The sequence below is a fragment of the Rattus norvegicus genome, chromosome 14, assembly GCF_036323735.1.
Source record: "Rattus norvegicus strain BN/NHsdMcwi chromosome 14, GRCr8, whole genome shotgun sequence".
Classification (NCBI taxonomy): domain Eukaryota; kingdom Metazoa; phylum Chordata; class Mammalia; order Rodentia; family Muridae; genus Rattus; species Rattus norvegicus.
The window spans coordinates 102716372-102734928 of NC_086032.1; positions in this window are offsets into that span (position 1 = coordinate 102716372).

Below are 18557 nucleotides of genomic sequence, written 5' to 3' on the forward strand. Positions count from 1 at the left end.
TTATTCTTAGGTTTGGTCTTCTCATTGTGTCCTGAATTTCCTGGATGTTTTAGGCTAGAAGCTTTTTGTTTTTTGCATTTTCTTTGACTATTGTGTCAATGTTTTCTATGGTATCTTCTGCCCCCTGAGATTCTCTCTTCAATCTCTTGTATTCTCTTGGTGATTCTTGTGTCTATGACTCCTGATCTCTTTCCTAGGTTTTCTATCTCCAGTGTTGTCTCTCTTTGTGATTTTTGATTTATTGTTTCTATTTCAATTTTTAGATCCTGGATGGTTTTGTTCAATTTCTTCACCTGTTTGGTTGTGTTTTTCTGTAATTCTTCAAGGGATTTTTATGTTTCCTCTTTAAGGGCTTCTACTTGTTTACCTGTGTTCTCCTGTATTTCTTTAAGGGAGTTATTTATTTCCTTCAGTCCTCTATCATCATCATGAGATGTGATTTTTAAATACAAATCTTGCTTTTTTTCCTGTGTGTTGGGATATCCAGTATTTGTTTCAGGGGAGAACTTGGTTCTCATGATGCCAAATAGTCTTAGTTTCTGTTGTTTAGGTTCTTGTGCTTGTCTCTTTTGCCATCTGGTTATCTCTGGTGTTATTTGGTCTTGTTGTCTCTGACTGGAGTTTGTCTTTCCCATGGGCCTGTGGGCCTGTGGGTCTGTGGGTCTTTGGGCCTGTGGGCCTGTGGGCCTGTGATCTTAGGAGTGAGAGCCCCCATGGCAAACCAGCTCTCTGCAGGCAGATTTTGGGTCCAAGAGCTGTGGAACTGCACCAGCTCTGGGTACAGATGGAGACTAGAAGGGTCCCATCCCAGGCTGCCCTGAAGCTCCTAAGCTCTGTGCATTCCTGGCAGGTATCTCTTTGGACAGTCAGTAGATAGAAAGTGGGGTCTTACCTGTGGGCTGGGGGTTTAGGAGGGAGAGTGCTCCTGGCAGACCAGCTCTCTGCAGGCAGGTTTTGTGTCTGAGGGCTGTAGGACAACCCCAGCTCTGGGTGCAGATGGAGACTGGAAGGGTCTCCTTTTTTAAACTATAGTTCAGTGCTGCTAAGCAAGGTCATATTGCTTCCCAAACCAATCTCCAAAACTTTATTTTGCAAAATTAAGTGTATTCATCAGACAACTCCTGGTGCCCACCCATCCTCAAGCAAGTGTTTAGTTACGACTAGTCGGCTTCACATCGTTATGAGCTTTACTACTGTGCACATCTCTGAATGAGATTCTCTAGTGTTCACCTTCATGTGCCTGCTTGTTTCTCTTAATGAACGCATAGTTCTATGACTAAGTGCATGTGAGAATTCCCTCTATTTTAGAGGCTAGCATCTAATTTTATTCACTGTGCTAGATTTTTTTTGTTTTTTTGTTTTTTTGTTACAGGAGTCAAATACTGGGCAGAAACAACCATTGGAAGAAAGAAAAATTTCCTTGAGTTTTAGAGGCTTCAGTCAGTCAATGCAGGGAGTGTAAGGGGAACCACACTAACAAAATGGCTGACAGGAAACACTGGAAATAACTTATTTTTTTAAATTTTATTTTACAGTCCAGTTGTTATTCCCCTCTTGGTCTTGCCCTCCAAGAGTTCCTTATTGCATTCCTCCTCCCCGGTCTCCAAGTGATAAGAGCAAGACAGGCCCTCCTGTGACGGACTTCCTCCAACAGTGCCCCACCTCCTACTTTTTATGGTCTTTCATGGCCATCATATTGTGACTCAATCAGGGAATTAAGCAATTGAAGAGATCAGAGCCCTCAGGATCAAATCACCTCCCTAAAGCCCACCAACTGGCAACCATGCTCCCAATACCTAAACCTGTGGGAGACATTTCATACCAAGCTATCACAAACCTCTACTGGTGGATGTTTGAGCAACCTCTTGACTACTGTACATTTTGCTGCAATAGACATGGATGTAAAAAAGTTTTGAGGTCCTGCCTTCAATTCTTTTGTTCATATTCGCAGATGTGGAATGAAGAGTATATGGTAGATATGTTTTTAAATTATTGTTGTTGTTGTTGTTGTTGTTATTATTATTATTGTTATTATTATTATTATTATTTAATCTTTCTTTGCAGTCCAGCCACTACCCCCTCCGGGTCTGTCTCCCGCTTACCACTCCCCATCCCATACCTCCTCCCCTGTCTCCAAGAGGATGTTCCTACCCCCTCACACCCACCCAACCAGACCTCCCAACTCCCTGGGGCCTCACGTCTCTCAAGGGTTAGGTGCATCTTCTCTCACTGAGGTCAGAACAGCCAGTTCTCTGCTGTGTATGTGTTGGTCCTCACATCAGCTAGTGTATGCTGCCTGGTTGGTAGCTCAGTGTCTGAGAAATACTGGGGACTCAGGCTAGTTGAGACTGATGGTCTTCTTATGGGGTCACCCTCCTCCTCAGTTTCTTCCAGCTTTTCCCTAATTCAGCTACAGGGAACCCCGACCTCTGTCCATTGGTTGGGTGTAAGTACCTGCACCTGACTCTTTCAGCTGCTTGCTGGACCTCTTGGAGGGAGGCCATGTCAGGTTCCTGTCTATAAGAAAACCATAGCATTGATAACAGTGTCAGGCCTGGCACCTCCCTCCAAGCTGGAACAGTAATCTGGACCTGTTGCTGGACCTTCTTTCCCTTAGGCATTTTTCCATTTTTGTCCCTGAACTTCTTTCAAACGGGAACAATTCTAGGTCAAAATTTTGACTTTACCATGGCAACCCCAGTCCTCCCCTTGATTCTCTGTCTTTCTACTGCAGGTGGATTCTATGTTTCCTCTCCCCACTGTGGGGTATTTCATCTAAGGTTCCTCCCTTTGAGTTCTGATTGTCTCTCACCTAGGTCTCTGGTACATTCTAGAGGGTCCCACCCACCTCCTACCTCCTGATGTTTCCTGTTTCCATTCTTTCTGCTGGCCCTCAGGGCCTTACTCCTGTCCCCTAATACCTGATCAAGTTCCCCTTTCCCCTCCCCTCCCCTCTCGCAGTCAGGTCTCCCCGTCCCTTCCCACCCCTCCCATCCCACCATACTTGCTTTCTTCTCCCTCCCAAGTAGAATCGAAGCATCCCCACCTGGGTCCTTTGGCTTGTTAACCTTCTTGAGTTCTGTGAATTGCATTCTGGGTATCCTGTACTTTTATTAGTGAATACATACCATGTATGTCCTTTTGGGTCTGAGTTACCTCACTCAGGATGATATTTTCTAGTTCCATCCATTTGCCTACAAAATCTCATGAAGTCCTTATTCTTAATAGCTAACTGGTTAGATGTGTTTTTAATTACTGAATGTGGTTATTTGTTCTAACAGTGTCCTTGACACCATATGCACTAGTAGAATCTTGAGACTTTATGGATAGGATCATGTTGTATGAGAAAGAAATACTTTATTTTAAATCTAGTGGCCTTTTGTTCCTGCTTTTCTTTATAATTTTTTCTGTGACTTGTGGCATCATGTTAATTAGACATGAACATGGCCATTTTTTTAATGCATCTTGACATTAAGAAGAGGTTTCTGATCTTTTACCATGAAGTGTGATGGGGGGGGGGGTGAGTTTTCCTTCTAAGTTTTCTCATGTGAAAACAGTTGACCTCTGAACCATGCTTATGCACTGATAGTCTATGTTTTAGAATGAATGTGTGTTTCTGTTGTTGGGTGAATTTTTGTGTAAATGTCTCCTAGGCCATATTGTCTGCCTAAGTTGCTCTATTCCCTATCCCCACTAATTTCCTGTCCTATTTATTCTAGCTATTATTAAAAACATTAAAAAACTCATTGCTAGATGTTTATTTCTCATTTTCTCTATCCATTTTTGCATTGACATTGCAAATGTTCTGTTAGTAAGTGAAAAATAATCATTCCCTCATATTGAGTTGATTCTTGTATAATTTTGAAATGACTTTTATAAATATACTCTGAAATCTATATAAACATCCTAACATAATTACTCTTCTCCCTTGAAAAAGGTGTTAAAATAACATATGTTCTAGCACTTTTTCCTTTTCAACCAATGTACAGGTTCATATTTAAAGTGAGTTTCTTTTTGTTAATTTTTTTCTAGTAGTTGTCTAGCTACTGCACTTTAATCCTGTTCTTACTAATTTTTTTGTGGCGTTTAATCTTTATTCTCTTTTATTTTAAAAAGTTATATTAAGCAGTTAGATAAATGGCTCTTAGTATAGGTTGCGCATTAGGCATCTTTATAGCTCTTAGCCCCATACCATAGGAGTCTAATTTAGCAGCACAATGTGTGAACGATCGGCATTTCCAAAGGGGGCTCAGGTGCCCTCAGTGTTTCAGCTAGTTTCTGCTGAGACAGTCTATGTACTAGTAGACAGTACAAACCCTCATATGCTGTTAATTTGAATTTTAAGTTGCTAACTTTTTAGTTCACATTAATATGTGACTATAAAGTACCTAACTAAAGGTATTCATTTTTATGTGCAATTGTGCAGAGTTTATAAGTTTAGACTTCCATGAACAAAGCCCAGATTGATAAACATGGTTCTATAATGGTAAGAGTGTGAGATGATCTGCTTACACATGCACATGTTCACTCACCATTAAAAAAGCATTTTGCTATTAATTTGGAACCACAGTCTATTATTTTTTATTAATTATTTTATTTTTACATTACAAATGTTGTACTCTTCCTGGTTCCCCCTTGGTGAGTTCTTCACCCCCTCCCTTTTGCTTCTGAGAGAGTGCTCCCCCAGACACCCACCCACTCCCACCTTACCCCACTAGCATCCCCCTTCCTTGGGGTATCAAGTTTCTGCAGGATTAAGCTCATGCTTTCTCACTGCAGCCAGACAAGGCAGTCCTCTGTTTCATATGTAGTAGGGGGCCATGGACCAGCACATGTATGCTTTTTGGTTGGTAGGCTAGTCTCTGGGAAATCTGAGGGGTTGAGTTAGTTGATAATGTTTTTCTTCCTATGGGGTGGCAATCCCTTTCACCTCCTATAGAGGTCCCAGAACTCAGTCCGATAGTTGGCTGTAAGTATCTGCATCTGTCTCAGTCAGCTGCTGGTAGAGCCTCTCAGAGGACAGCCATGCTAGGCTGCTCCTGTCTGCAAGCACAAAATGGCATCGGTAATATTGTCTGGGTTTGGTGTCTACCCATGGGATGAATAACAAGTTAGGGGGTCACTCAATGGCCTTTCCTTCAGTCTCTGCTCCATTTTGTCCCTGGATTTCCTTTAACCAGGGACAATTCTGGGTCAAACATTTTGAAGATGAGTGGGTGGCCCCATGCCTCACATGGGGGCCATGTCTATCTACTGGAGGTAATCTCTTCCAATTCCATCTCCCCACTGTTGGGCATTTAGGCTAAGGTTATCCCCATTGGGTTTTGGGAGCCTCTCACCATCCAAGGTCTCCGGAACTTTCTAGAGTCCCCCCCTCCTGATCCATACCCCATACTGCTGCATATTTCTATTCATTCTCCTGGGCCTTTGGGCTTCTCTCCTGCCTCCATTCATACCTGATTCTATACCCCCTTTTCCCTCCTTTCTCTCCCACTAAAGTCTCTCCATCTCTTTGCTCTCATTATTATTTTGTTCCCTCTTCTAAGTTGTCGCGCGCCCAATGTCCCGCCAGCAAGAACGACGCACGGCAACAGGATTCTTCTGCGAGCAAGCCTTTACTGTGTTACAGCTCTTCTCAGTGTTACAGCTCTTCTCAGTGTTACAGCTCTTCTCAGTGTTACAGCTCTTCTGAACAGGGACCCCGAGCAGCAAAATCGCTCGGCTTATATAGACAGCAGTATGCTAATTATCTCTCAGGGATTGGTGGGGCTTGGATCACCCCACTACTTGTCCTCCAGGGATTGGCGGAGAATGAATCACCTCATTAGCATATTAACGGTCAACTAACACCTGGTGAATAAACCGCACATGTGCAGTACCGCTGTTCACCACTAGAGGGAGCCCTAGCAAGGGGACAAGCCTGCACATGCGCAGTAAGTCGTTTATATCCAGACAAGGCTGGATGTCGGCGCCATCTTTGTTTCGCCGCGCCGCTCTCTACACTAAGTGAAATTGAAGTAGTCACACTTGGGCCTTCCTTCTTGTGAGGCTTCATATGATCTGAAAGTTGTATCATGGGTATTCTGAACTTTTTGGCTAACATCCACTTATGAGTGAGTACATTCTGTATGTCTTTTAGGGTCTGGGTCACCTCACTCAGGATGATATTTTCTAGTTCCGTCCTGCAAAATTCACGATGTCCTCATTTTTAATAGCTGATAGCTGAGTAGTATTCCATTGAGCAAATGAACCATGTTTTCTGTATCCATTCCTTGGTTAAAGGACATGTGAGTGTTTTCAGCTTCTGGCTATTACAAATAAGGCTGCTATGAACATAGTGGAGCATGTGCCCTTCTGATATGGTGGAACATCTTTTGGTTATATACCCAGGAGTGTTATAGCTGAGTCTTCAGGTAGAACTATTTCCAGATTTCTGAGGAACTGCCAGATTGATTTCCATAGTGGCAGTAACAGTTTGCAAACTCATCAGCAATGAAGGAGTGTTTCTCTTTCACACATCCTTGTCAGCATGTTCTGTCCTATGAGTTTTTTTTTATCTTAGCCATTCTGATTTGTGTAAGGTGGGTTGTCAGGATCGTTTTGATTTGCATTTCCCTGATGACTAAGGATGTTGGATACTTCTTTTGTTGTTGTTGTTTTTTAAATATATTTTTAATTATCTTTAATCTGTTATTATAGTCCAGTCATTATCCCCCTTCTGGTCTGTCCCTCAACACATTCTTCCTCCCTTGTCTCCAAGGAAATGTCTCCCCCAACACCCTCACTCCACCAGGCCTCCCCACTCCCTGGGGCCACAAGTCTCTTGAGGGTTAGGTGCATCTTCTCTTACCAGAAGTTCTCTGCTGTATATGTAGTGGGGGCTTCATATCAGCTAGTGTATGCTGCCTGGTCCGGGTTAGTTGAGACTGCTGATCTCCCTATGGGGTCTTTCTCCTCAGCTTCTTCTAGCCTTTCCTTCATTCAACCAAAGGGCTTTCCTAGCTTCTGTTCATTGATTGGGTTTAAGTATCTGTATGACCCATTCAGCTGCTTGTTGGGTCTCTTGGAGGGCAGCAATGTTAGGTCCCTGTTTGTAAGCAAACCATAGCATCAGTAATAACTTCAGGCCTTGGATCCTCCCCTTGAGCTGAATTCCAATTTGTGCCTGTCACTGGACTTTCTTTCCCTCAGTCTCTTCTTTTGTCCCTGCAGTTCTTTTAGAAAGTAACAATTCTGGCTCAGAGTTTTGACTGTGGGATGGCAGCTCCATCCCTCCACTTGATTCTGTCTTTCTACTGGAGATGGACTTTACAAGTTTCCTCTCCCCACTGTTGGCATTTCATCTAAGCTCCCTCCCTTTGAGTCCTGAGCATCTCTCACCTCCCAGGTCTCTGGTACATCCTAGAGGGTCCCCCACCTCCTACCTCCAGAGGCTGCCTGTTTCCGTTTTTTCTGCTGGTCCTTAGCACTGCAAGAACACAAGAAGATAACCTCTAAAAAATCGAACAACCCAATCAATAGCCAGAAGCTGGAAACAACCCAGATGTCCCACAATGAAAGAATGGATAAAAAAAAATGTCATTCATTTATACAATGGGATACTGTTTAGCTATTAAGAACAAGGACATCATGAATTTGCGGGCAAATATATGGAACTAGGAAATATCATCCTAAATGAGATAACTCAGAGCCAAAAGAATGTGCATAGTATGTACACACTAATAAGTGGATATTAGTGAAAAAGAGTACAGAATATGCAGGATATGATCCACAGAACTCAAGGTTAGCAAGCCACAGGGCCCAAGTGAGGATGCCTCAGTCCTACTTGAGAGGGAGAAGAAAGCAAGTTTGGGGGGGTGTAGAGGGAGGGAGGGACCTGAGTGGGAGAGGGGAGGGGAAACAGGTAACATTATCAGGTATGGGGAAGGAAACAGGAGTGAACATTTCTTTAAATGCTTCTTGGCCATTCAAGATTACTTGGTTGAGAATTCTCTCTTTAGCTCTGTATCCCATTTTTTAATTGGGTTATTTGGTTTTCTGGAGTTTAACTTCTTGAGTTCTTTGTATACTTTGGATATTAGTCAAACGTCTATCAGATGTAGGATTAGTAAAGATCTTTTCCCAATCGTAGGTTGCTGTTTTGTCTTATTGGCAGTGTCCTTTGCCTTTACAGAAGCTTTTCAGTTTCATGAGGTTCCGTTTGTCAATTGTCCTGAGCCATTGGTGATCTGTTCATGAACTTTTCCCCATGTCAGTGTGTTTGTGGTTATTTGCCACTTTTTCTTCTACTAGATGCAGTCTATCTAGTTTTAAGTGGAGGTCCTTGATACAGTTGGACTTGAGCTTATAGTGCAAAGTGATAAAATGGATCAATTTGCATTCTTCTACATATAGCTCTCCAGTTAGATCAACATCATTTGTTGAAGATGCTTTCTTTTCTCCACTGCATGGTTTTGGCTTCTGTGTCAAAGATCAAGTGCCCATAGGCATGTGGGTTTATTTCTGAGTCTAATTCTATTCCATCAATCTGCCTCTCTGTCTCTGTGCCAATACCATACTTTTTTAAAAAAAATTATTATCGCTCTGTACAGTATAGCTTAAGGTCGGGGGTGGTGATTTCCCCAGAAATTTTTTTATTTTTATTCAGAATTGTTTTGGCTATCCTGTTTTGTTTTGTTTTGTTTTTTTTTGTTATTCCATAGGAAGTTGAGAATTGCTCTTTCCATGTCTGTGAGGAATTGTGTTGGAATTTTGAGGGAGATTGCATGAAAGCTATAGATTACTTTCAGTAAGATGGCCATTTTTATTATGCTAATAGTGTTAGCATAATAATAATATGCTACCAGTCTATGAGCATGAGAAAACTTTCCATCTTCTGAGATCTTTCTTTCTTCAAGGACTTTTCATACAAATCTTTCACTTACTTGGTTAGAATTACACCAAAATACTTTATATTATTTCTGACTATTGTGGAAGATGCTATTTCTCTAATTTCTTTCTTGGCCTGTTTATCCTTTGTATCAATTGAAGGCTACTGATTTGTTTCTCAGCTGTAGTTCTCTGGTGGAATTTTTGGAGTTGATTATGTATACTATCATATCATCTGCAATCATATGACTGCTTCCTTTTCAATTTGTATCCCTTTGACCTAATTTGTTGTCTAATTGCTCTAGCTAAAACTTCAAGTACTACATTATATAAATAGGAAGAAAGTGGGCAGCCTTGTTTTGTCCCTGATTTTAATGGGATTGCTTCAAGTTTCTCTACATTTAATTTGATGTTGGCTGTTGGTTTGCTGTATATTGCTTTTATTATGTTTAGGTATGGGCCGTGAAGTCCTGATCTCTCTATGACTTTTAACTTGAAGGGGTATTTAATTTTGTCAAAGGTTTTTTCAGCATCTAATGAGATGATCATGTAATTTATTTCTTTGCATTTGTTTAGATAGCGGATTATATTGATAGATTTTTATATACTGAGCTTGCCCTACATCCCCTGGATGAAGTCTACTTGGTCTTGGTGAATGATCATTTTGATGTGTTCTTGGATCAGTTTACAAGAATTTTATTGAGTACTTTTTCATTGATGTTCCTAAGCAAAATTGGTCTGAAGTTCCTTTTCTTTGTTGGGTCTTTGTGTGGTTTAGGTATCAGAGTAACTGTGGCTTCATAGAATGAATTAAGTAGTGTTCCTTCTGTTTCCATTTTGTGGAATAGTTTGAGGAGTATTGGTATTAGCTCTTCTTTGAAGGTCTGGTTGAATTCTGCACTAAAGCCATCAGGCCCTGGACTTTTTTTTTTTTGGTTGAGAGACATTTAATAACTGCTTCTATTTCCTTAGAGGTTATAGGGCTGTTTATTAGTTTGTATGATCTTGTTTTTTTTTTTATTATTCATTTATTATATATAAGTACACTGTAGCTGTCTTCAGATACACCAGAAGAGGGCATCAGATCTCTTTACAGATGGTTGTGAGCCACCATGTGGTTACTGGGAATTGAACTCAGGACTGCTGGAAGAACAGTCGGGGCTCTTAACCACTGAGCCATCTCTCCAGCCCTAGTTTATATGATCTTGATTTAACTTTAGTACATGGTATCTCCCTAGAAAATCATCCATCCATTTTATCTAAATTTTCCAGTTTTGTTGATTAAAGGCTTTTGTAGTGGTGATTCTTTTAATTTCCTCAGTTTCTGTTATGTTTACCTTTTCATTTTTGATTTTGTTAATTTTGTTAATTATCTCTGTGCCCTTTAGTTTGGCTAAGGGTTTATCTATCTTGTTGATTTTCTCAAAGAATGAACTGTTTGTTTCTAATTGGTTGATTTCGGCAATGAGTTAGATTATTTACTGCCATCTACTCCTCCTGGGTGTGTTTGATTCTTTTTGTTCTAAAGCTTTCAGGTGTGCTGTTAAGTTGCCAGTGTAGGATCTCTCCAATTTCTTTATGAAGGCACTTAGTGGTATGAATTTTCCTCTTAGCACTGCTTTCATTGTGTGCCATAAGTTCAGGTATGCTGTGTCTTCATTTTTATTAAATTCTAGAATATCTTTAATTTTTTTCTTGATTTTTTCCCTGACCAAGTTATTATTGAGCAGAGAGTTATTAACTTTCTATGCATATGTGGACTTTCTGTTGTTTTTGTTCTTATTGATGACTAGCCTTAGTCCGTGGTGATCTTATAGGATGTATGGGATTATTTCAATCTTCTTGTATCTGTTGAGGCATGACTAGTGTGTGATTATATGGTCAATTTTGGAGAAGTTACCATGAGGCGTTGAGAAGAAGGTATATTCTTTTGCTTTACAGTGAAATATTCTGTAGATATCTGTTAAATACACTAGGTTCATAACTTCTTTTAGTTTAATTATGTCTCTGTTTAGTTTCTTTCTCAATGATCTGTCCATTGGTGAGAGTAGGGTGTTGAAATCTCCTGCTGTTGAGTTTCAATGTGTGTTTTGAAATTTTAGTAAATTTTCTTTTATGAATGTGGGTGCCCTTGAATTTGGGACATAGACGTTCAGAATTGAGACTTCATCTTGACAGATTTTTCCTTTTATCAGTATGAAGTGTCCTTTCCCATCTCTTTCAATAACTTTTTATTCGTGATTAGAATGGCTACTCCAGCTTATTTCTTGAGACAATTTGCTTAAAAACCCTTTTTCCAGTCTTTTACTTTGAGGTAGTGTTTGTCTTTGTTACTGAGGTGTGTTCCTTGTGTGCAGCACGATGCTGAGTCCTGTTATATGCCCAGTCTGTGAGCCTGTATTTTTAATGGGGAATTGAGTCCATTGATGTTGAGAGATATTAAAGACCAGTGGTTTTTTGGTTCTTATTAATTTTGTTGTTGGAGGTGGTTTTATGTTTGTGTTATTCTCTTCAGTTTTGTTGTGAGATGATTAATTTTTTTTTTGTGTTTTCATGGGTGCTGTTACTCTCCTTGTGTTGGAGTTTTTCCTTCTAGTATTTTTTTGTAGGGCTGGATTATTAGAAACATTTTATTTACATTTGGTTTTATCATGAAATATCTTGGTTTTTCCATCTGTGGTGAGTGTAAGTTTTTCTGGGCTGGCATTTGTGGTCTCTTAGGGTCTGGATGGCATCTGGGATGGCTTTTAGAGTCTCTGTTGAGAAGTATGGTGCAATTCTGATAGGTCTGTCTTTATATGTCACTTTGCCATTTTCTCTTACCACTTTTAATATTCTTTTTTGTTCTGTGCATTTAGTGTTTTGACTGTTATGTGACTGTTACATTAAGTTTATTTTCTGGTCCAATCTATTTGGTGTTCTGTAGGCTTTTTGTATATTTATGGCCATCTCTTTCTTTAGGTTAGAGATGTTTTCTTCAATGATTTTGCTGAAGATGTTTTCTGGACCTTTGAACTGGGAATCTTCTCTCTCTTTGATTCATATTTCTTAGGTTTGGTGTTTTCACTGTGTCCTGAATTTCCTGAATGTTTTGGGTTAGAAGCTTTTTGCACTTTGTATTTTCTTTGACCACTGGGTCAACATCTTCTATGGTATCTTCTATGTATGAGATTCTCTCTTCTATCTCTTGTATTCTGTTGGTGATGCTCATATCTGTAGCTCCTGATCACTTTCCTGGGTTTTCCATCTCCATGGATGTCTCCATTTGTGATTTCTTTATTGTTTCTCTTGGACAATTCTGTTTAATTTCTTCACCTGTTTGATTGTGTTTTCCTTTGTTTCTTTAAGGGTCTTTAAGGGTTTTGTATTTGTTTTCTCTTTAAGGATGTATACCTGTTTGCCTGAATTTTCATATATTTCTTTAAGGAAGTTATTTATATCTTCCTTAAAGGCCTCTATCATCTTTATGAGGTGGGATTTTAGGTCAGAATCTTTCTTTTCATATTTCAGGGTATCCAGTACTTGCTGTGGTGGGAGAACTGGGTTCTGATGGTGCCAAATTACAGTGGCTTCTGCTGTCTATGTTCTTGCACTTGCTTCTCACCATCTGGTTATATCTAGTGTTAACTGGCCTGGATGTCTCTGACTGGAACCTGTCCCCCCTTGGGGGCAGGTATAGTTCTGTGACTTGAATTAGAGCAGGCTTCCCCTTCTGGGAGCAGTCTGTCTCAGGTTAGGTGGGACTTCCTGTGTCCCTGGTTGTCATAGACATCCTGGGAGACAGGCAGACTGTGTCCCTGGCTATGGCAGATCTCCTGCAGGACAGACAGGCTTTTGAGCATGGGATAGGGGCGGGACTACCTGATTTGCCCCAGGCAGAGTTGCAGACCAGAAGGAAGATGTGGCTCAGGCAGAACAACTAGGTCCCTCGTCCACTGGACTCTCTGAGAGGTCCCAGCTGGGGTAGGTATTAGGGCAGGGGTCTCACCTGTGTCCTTGGTTATGGCAGACCTCCTGGGAGACTGACAAGCTGTGGAGTGTGGGAGAGGCACAAATATGACCAATCTGCCCTGGGCAGAGTTGCAGACTGGCTTTAACCTATTATTACATCATTTGTATTAACTGTGCTTATTGTTATAGTTGGACTTAAATGTGCCTCACAGAATCTGTTTTGTTTTGAATTGTACTGGTGTCATCTTACCCAGTTTCATCTCTTCTGCTGATGTATGACCTATAACCTTTACTGCTTCTGTCAGTGCATCACCTATAAACATGGTTTCTCTTTATTGTAGGGTGATCTTACTGGCAGCATATTTGTTTGCTTTTAGCATTTTGCTCAGTATTTTCCCTCAAAATGAAGATAGACTAAGTATTTATTAGTGAATTTACTGTACTGGAGGATATTAGTGAAGAATATTTACATGGAATGGTTTTGGTAAAATTCAACACAAATTCACATTTAGCTACTAGGGAAAAACAGAAACGTATTTTCCTTAATATGATCTGTCTGTGAAAAACAAAACTTTGTGTATATCTATGTTAAATATATAAGGTTCAATGCATCATTATGCAGTTAGGAATGAGACACGGAGCCTGAATAGCTTTATTTCAGTCAACATTATTACGGCATTCTCCCCCATACAAGAAGTAGCTATGAAAAGAAAAAGCCACAGTTCCAAAGAAGTAATTCTCTTACTATTTATAGGCAACACAACTTGATTAATAGAAAAACCCTCAAATATTTGCATATACATCATTAGAATTTATAAAGAAACTTAGGAAGACTGCCACAATACTGGTACACCTAACAGGTGCTTTTGTGTTCCTAAAATATAAACTGAATGATGAAAAGATAACATAAGAGTATTAAATATAAATCTCTTTTAATAGAGATAAGGAAGTATTTATTTGATATCTATAAGGAACACTTTGAAAAGTTCTTAAGATGGTAGTTGTTCCCATATTTATGTACAGAGCTAACTAACACAAGCTATGGAAAACTCCCAGCACATTTATCCTGTGCATATGGAAAAGCTTAGTCTAATATTTATCTGGAAATGCAAAGAGTTGTGGATAGTTAAAATAATCTCATAGCAGAACCATGTAGGAAATGCACTGTGTGGCAGAGCGAAGCACACGGGAAGCTATGGCTATACAGTATGGTGCAGCCATGCATTTGCACAAGACAATCAAGAGACCACAGGGACAGAATACACATACATTGATGCTTGATTTGGGCCAACAGTAGAATGTCAGCACAAGAAGAATCTAAGTCCTTCAGTGACAGAGCAGTGTTGATTCTATGTCTTTCTAGTGAAGTTTGACTTTTACCTTACATCACACAGGAAAATCAAGTAGAGGTGACTTGAATGTCTAAATATGAAAGTCTAAATATTAACAACTCTGGAAGATAATTTAGAACAATCTCTTTATGATCTGGAGGTGGGGAATGTCATCTGGAAAGCACTAAGTGGAAAAGACCGAGCTACATTAAAATTAGGAAATTATGCATATCTATTGATACTATAAAGATTCAAACACAAGTTACAGGGTGAATGATATCTAGAAACAATGTTCATGTTCAAGCTACACCAAGAATGCCCATACATCACATGGAAAAGGATATAGACTAGTAGACTAATAGAAAGTAGGCAAGCAGTTTGGTAAGCCCTTCATAATGGGAGAAATATGAATGCCCATGAACTTGTACAAAGGTATATGACCTCATTAGTAATCAGAGAAATGCTAATTCAAATTACAATGAGCTGTCACTTGACAGATTTTCTTGTGGTTTAAATAAGAATGTCTCCTATAATCTCCCTCATGTGTTCAAATACTTGATCTTCAGTTAGTGGAACCATTTGGGAAAAATTAAATGTTGGCTTGCTGGAAGAAATATGTTACTGGCATTGAGGTCTCAAAAGTCTTGCACAATATCCAATGTGTGATCTCTGTCTTTTCCTTGTAAATCAAGATGTGAGCTCTCAGCTGTTTCTGCCACCACATCTTTGCTCCACTATGGACTCTAAACCTCTAAAACTATAAACCAATTAAATGGTGTTTTATTTTTCTTAAATTGTCTTAGCCATGGCATTTTGTCATAGAAATAGAAAAATAACCAGTTCAATGTTCAAATGGTAAAGTGATAGCAGCAACACAAAGACAAGATAATAATGGCAAAGAAAGGTGATCTGGAACGACTATTCTGGCATGTAAGAATGTTCTGGAAAATAGTCAGGCATGACTCACTTCAGCTGTGGTTCCCCACTATGCAGCCGATCTGCTCCTAGATTTATTACAATAGACACAGCACTGAAGGATATATACACTGATGCTTACAACACTGCTTTGTAAGAGCCCCAGTATGTCTTTAAGTAGTGGCATGGGTAACAATTAATATGTATATTATGCATAGCTACCCAAACTGCCAAAGAACAAAAGAATCCAGACATAAATGAATGCATGGTATGGTTTAGTAAAAGTCCAAAAAGGAAGAGCAACCAACCCATGGTGTTTTATCTTCTAGGGATGGAGGGAGGGACAGTGTTGGAGCAAGGATGTACTCATTTTCATTGCCAAGCTTACAAACGACCATGTTAGTGGCTTCACACAGACCAACTTTGCTGACTTGCAGTGCCATTGACCAGAAGTCCTGATCAAGGTGTGATCTGGGTGCGCTCACTCTGGAGCTTGGGAAGGGAACTGCTCTCCTTGCCACATTAGCCCCTGGAGGCTGCTGCTTTTCTGTGCTGGTTTTCTTTGCTCTGTTTAGATACCTGTAATCTTAGAGTTGAGTGCTTGTTGGTTCCCCTGTTCTGGCTGTTGTCTTCTGCTTCTGCATTTAAGGACCACATGACTCCATTGGGACCACCAGGTAATTCTGAATAATTGCCTTACCTCATAGTCAGCTGATTAATAATCTTAATTGCCATTTGCCACATGCAGTGCAACATATTCACTCATCCTGGGGATTCAAATGTGGACATCTTGAGCGTTCAGTACTCTATCTACCCCAAGAGTTGTGGGGAACTCCTCCCTTCCTGTCCTCCTCCTCATCTTCCTCTTCATTGTTGTCATTGTCATCTCTTCCTCCTCCTTTCTTCTTTTCCCCTTGAACATAATCTGAATTGGCAATCACTTTCGTTACTATGTTTTATTCCACTACTCAACCTGAATAATCCTTTCTAATTATCTAGAAACTACATGTTTGGAGACTAGGGATGAGAAAGAAGTATGTTCTCTGTCCCATGCTGTGTTAGTGACAGAGACTGGTGACACCTTCTCTTCTGCTACCAGTGTGCTGATGCCTTCTGAGTGATACCACCGCGTGGAACCACCATGCTTAGTTTCCTTCTGGAAGTGCCAGGGGGAATTCACTGAGCTTCCGTGTTGCCCTCTGTACCGAGAACCTTCTTCCTAAAGAATCCCAAAAGTCTGTTATACTTCTCATCTTGGAACAGAGAGGCACTCGATTCCCCAAGAGTCTGTTGTACAGTGTTGACTCTTAATTTCTCTTTAATCATGTAAGTCAGACAGCAGCTCAAAAGCCAATTTCCCCCCTGTTCTTATTTTAGTTGTGAAAATAAATTCCAGTGCAAGCAGTCACCCAGCAATGTGTTTGCCACCTCGTCTGTTGGAGCAGACTTTTCCCGAGATGACTTGGGAAAGGTATTATGTGGTTTCAGCATGCCAAGCACACATCCATGTGTTATGAAGACATGGCACATAAGGCAATTAGAAAAAAAATACACACATTAAATTATTAGGACAAGTGCATTTTGAGTGTGTTGCTTTCTTTTGAATGGTTCCCCTCTTCCTAGTTCTGGCAGAACAGAATTACAACCTCACTTTGGGCTGACTGGCTTGTTTCTTTCCTAGCACATCATGCTTCCCTTTGAGTGAGGTTTGACCCCCATACCAAAGGAAACAGAGCCCTTAGTGCTGTTGCAGAGAGCTGCTTTCTCCACATCACAGTGGTATCTTCCCACAGGTACCTTTGTACTTGATTTTCTTTCTCCCCCTCGTTGGTTTTTAATGGCCTTTAGGCTACTTCTGGGCACGAGCATTGATTATCACCTCCTCCCTGTGATCTGCTATACGATGATTTGAATGTGGGTAGCCCATGGAGTTGCTTGACCTGCTTCTCCTTTGCAGCCACATGGTGAGCAGACTGGCTGGTACTTGCATCCCCTCATAGAAATCAGCTATGTTTGTACAAATGGCAAGATGAGGAAACAGGGGGAGTCTGCCAGCTTTGCCATTATAGTCTATCAGAAGCCCGCAGTCGTTATACTTTACTCTGAGAGTGCTAAGTCCTGTATCTACAGGCACCATGGTCTGCACAATCAGTCATTCTGGATCCTGAGAGAAATTGTTTAATGTAAGTGCTCCTTTCAATGGTGTCTTAAGAAAACTGGTGACCTTCTTCAAGAACAGAAATCAGAATCAGTAAAATTCAGACTTTATCTTTAAATAAGTCAGATGCCAGATAGTATCATGGGACAATGGTGGCTTTAATTACTGCCCAGAGAGCTTACAGAGTTATAGGTTGATTATCGCCCTCAACACTTAGATGTTCTTAGTCAGTTCCAGGTTGATATCTACCTTGAGTTCTGTTGGGACTGCAGTCCTCCTTCCTGATGTATACAAGTTCTCAGTAGAAACAGACCTTTATGTCTAGAGGCCTCTCACAGAAATTTCTGTGAGGATCTGTAGTTTTTGTTCTTCAGCAAGTACAGTAACTAACACATAAGAGACGGCCAATGAACATATGAAGAATGAATCTTAGCAAGGACTGAGGTTGTGGGCCAAAAGAAAATAGGCAAGTACATGGACCATTAATACTTTTAATACTGAAAGTAACCTTAGAATTAGGATGTCGTTCCTGTTCCATGATCCCAGGTTTGGGAAGAGATCAAACATATGGGTTATGGGACCCTACAAGGTGAGAGGTAATGGTTTCAGAAGCTCTTAAAAAACCCACTAATCTAGGCTTCCGACAGCGTGGAGAATGAAGCCGGAATTGCATTTTTTTGGTATATTAGAGATGTTAGCATTTGACCCATGACAATCTCTGCTTCTCGTCCATTACTTTTTGTTGGAGATATTAATTATCATCCAATACTTAGATGCATTGCAAAGTCATTTTAAGGCTGGAGGACAATGTGCTGCATGAGTTACAAACAAAGTTTACTTTGATTTACCCGTTCTTCATTTACTTCGCAAAGCTAGTATAAAAGGAAACACAGTGCTAAAGTCAGACAGAAAGGAGAGTGAAGATGTATAAGGTAGACAAGCACTGGCTGCCCATGGTGTGCTCACTCAGGATTTCTGCACAACCTTAATGGCACCACATTTTGGCCTTAATGGTGAACAACACGGGAAGGTCTTCCCTTGGGGTGTTTACCAGAGTCCCTAGTCTATACTTCAAAGTCTAAATGCTTGAGCCTGAATATGAAGATGAATAAGGGAAGAGAGAAAAGTGCACCAGAGGTAAAGATTCACCTTTGCTGTTCAGTGAGTGGAAATCATGTTCTTGGAGAGTTAGTGGCTAGTAGCTAGCTCTTCAGTGAGCTTGAGGTGAGAATTCTGCTACCTCTGTCATCTAAATTAGAGGTCAAGTAGAGAATTTCTTATGGGAAATGGCGTTGCTTAGTAAGAAGCTGGGTGACTTTCTTCCTTTGCCTAAA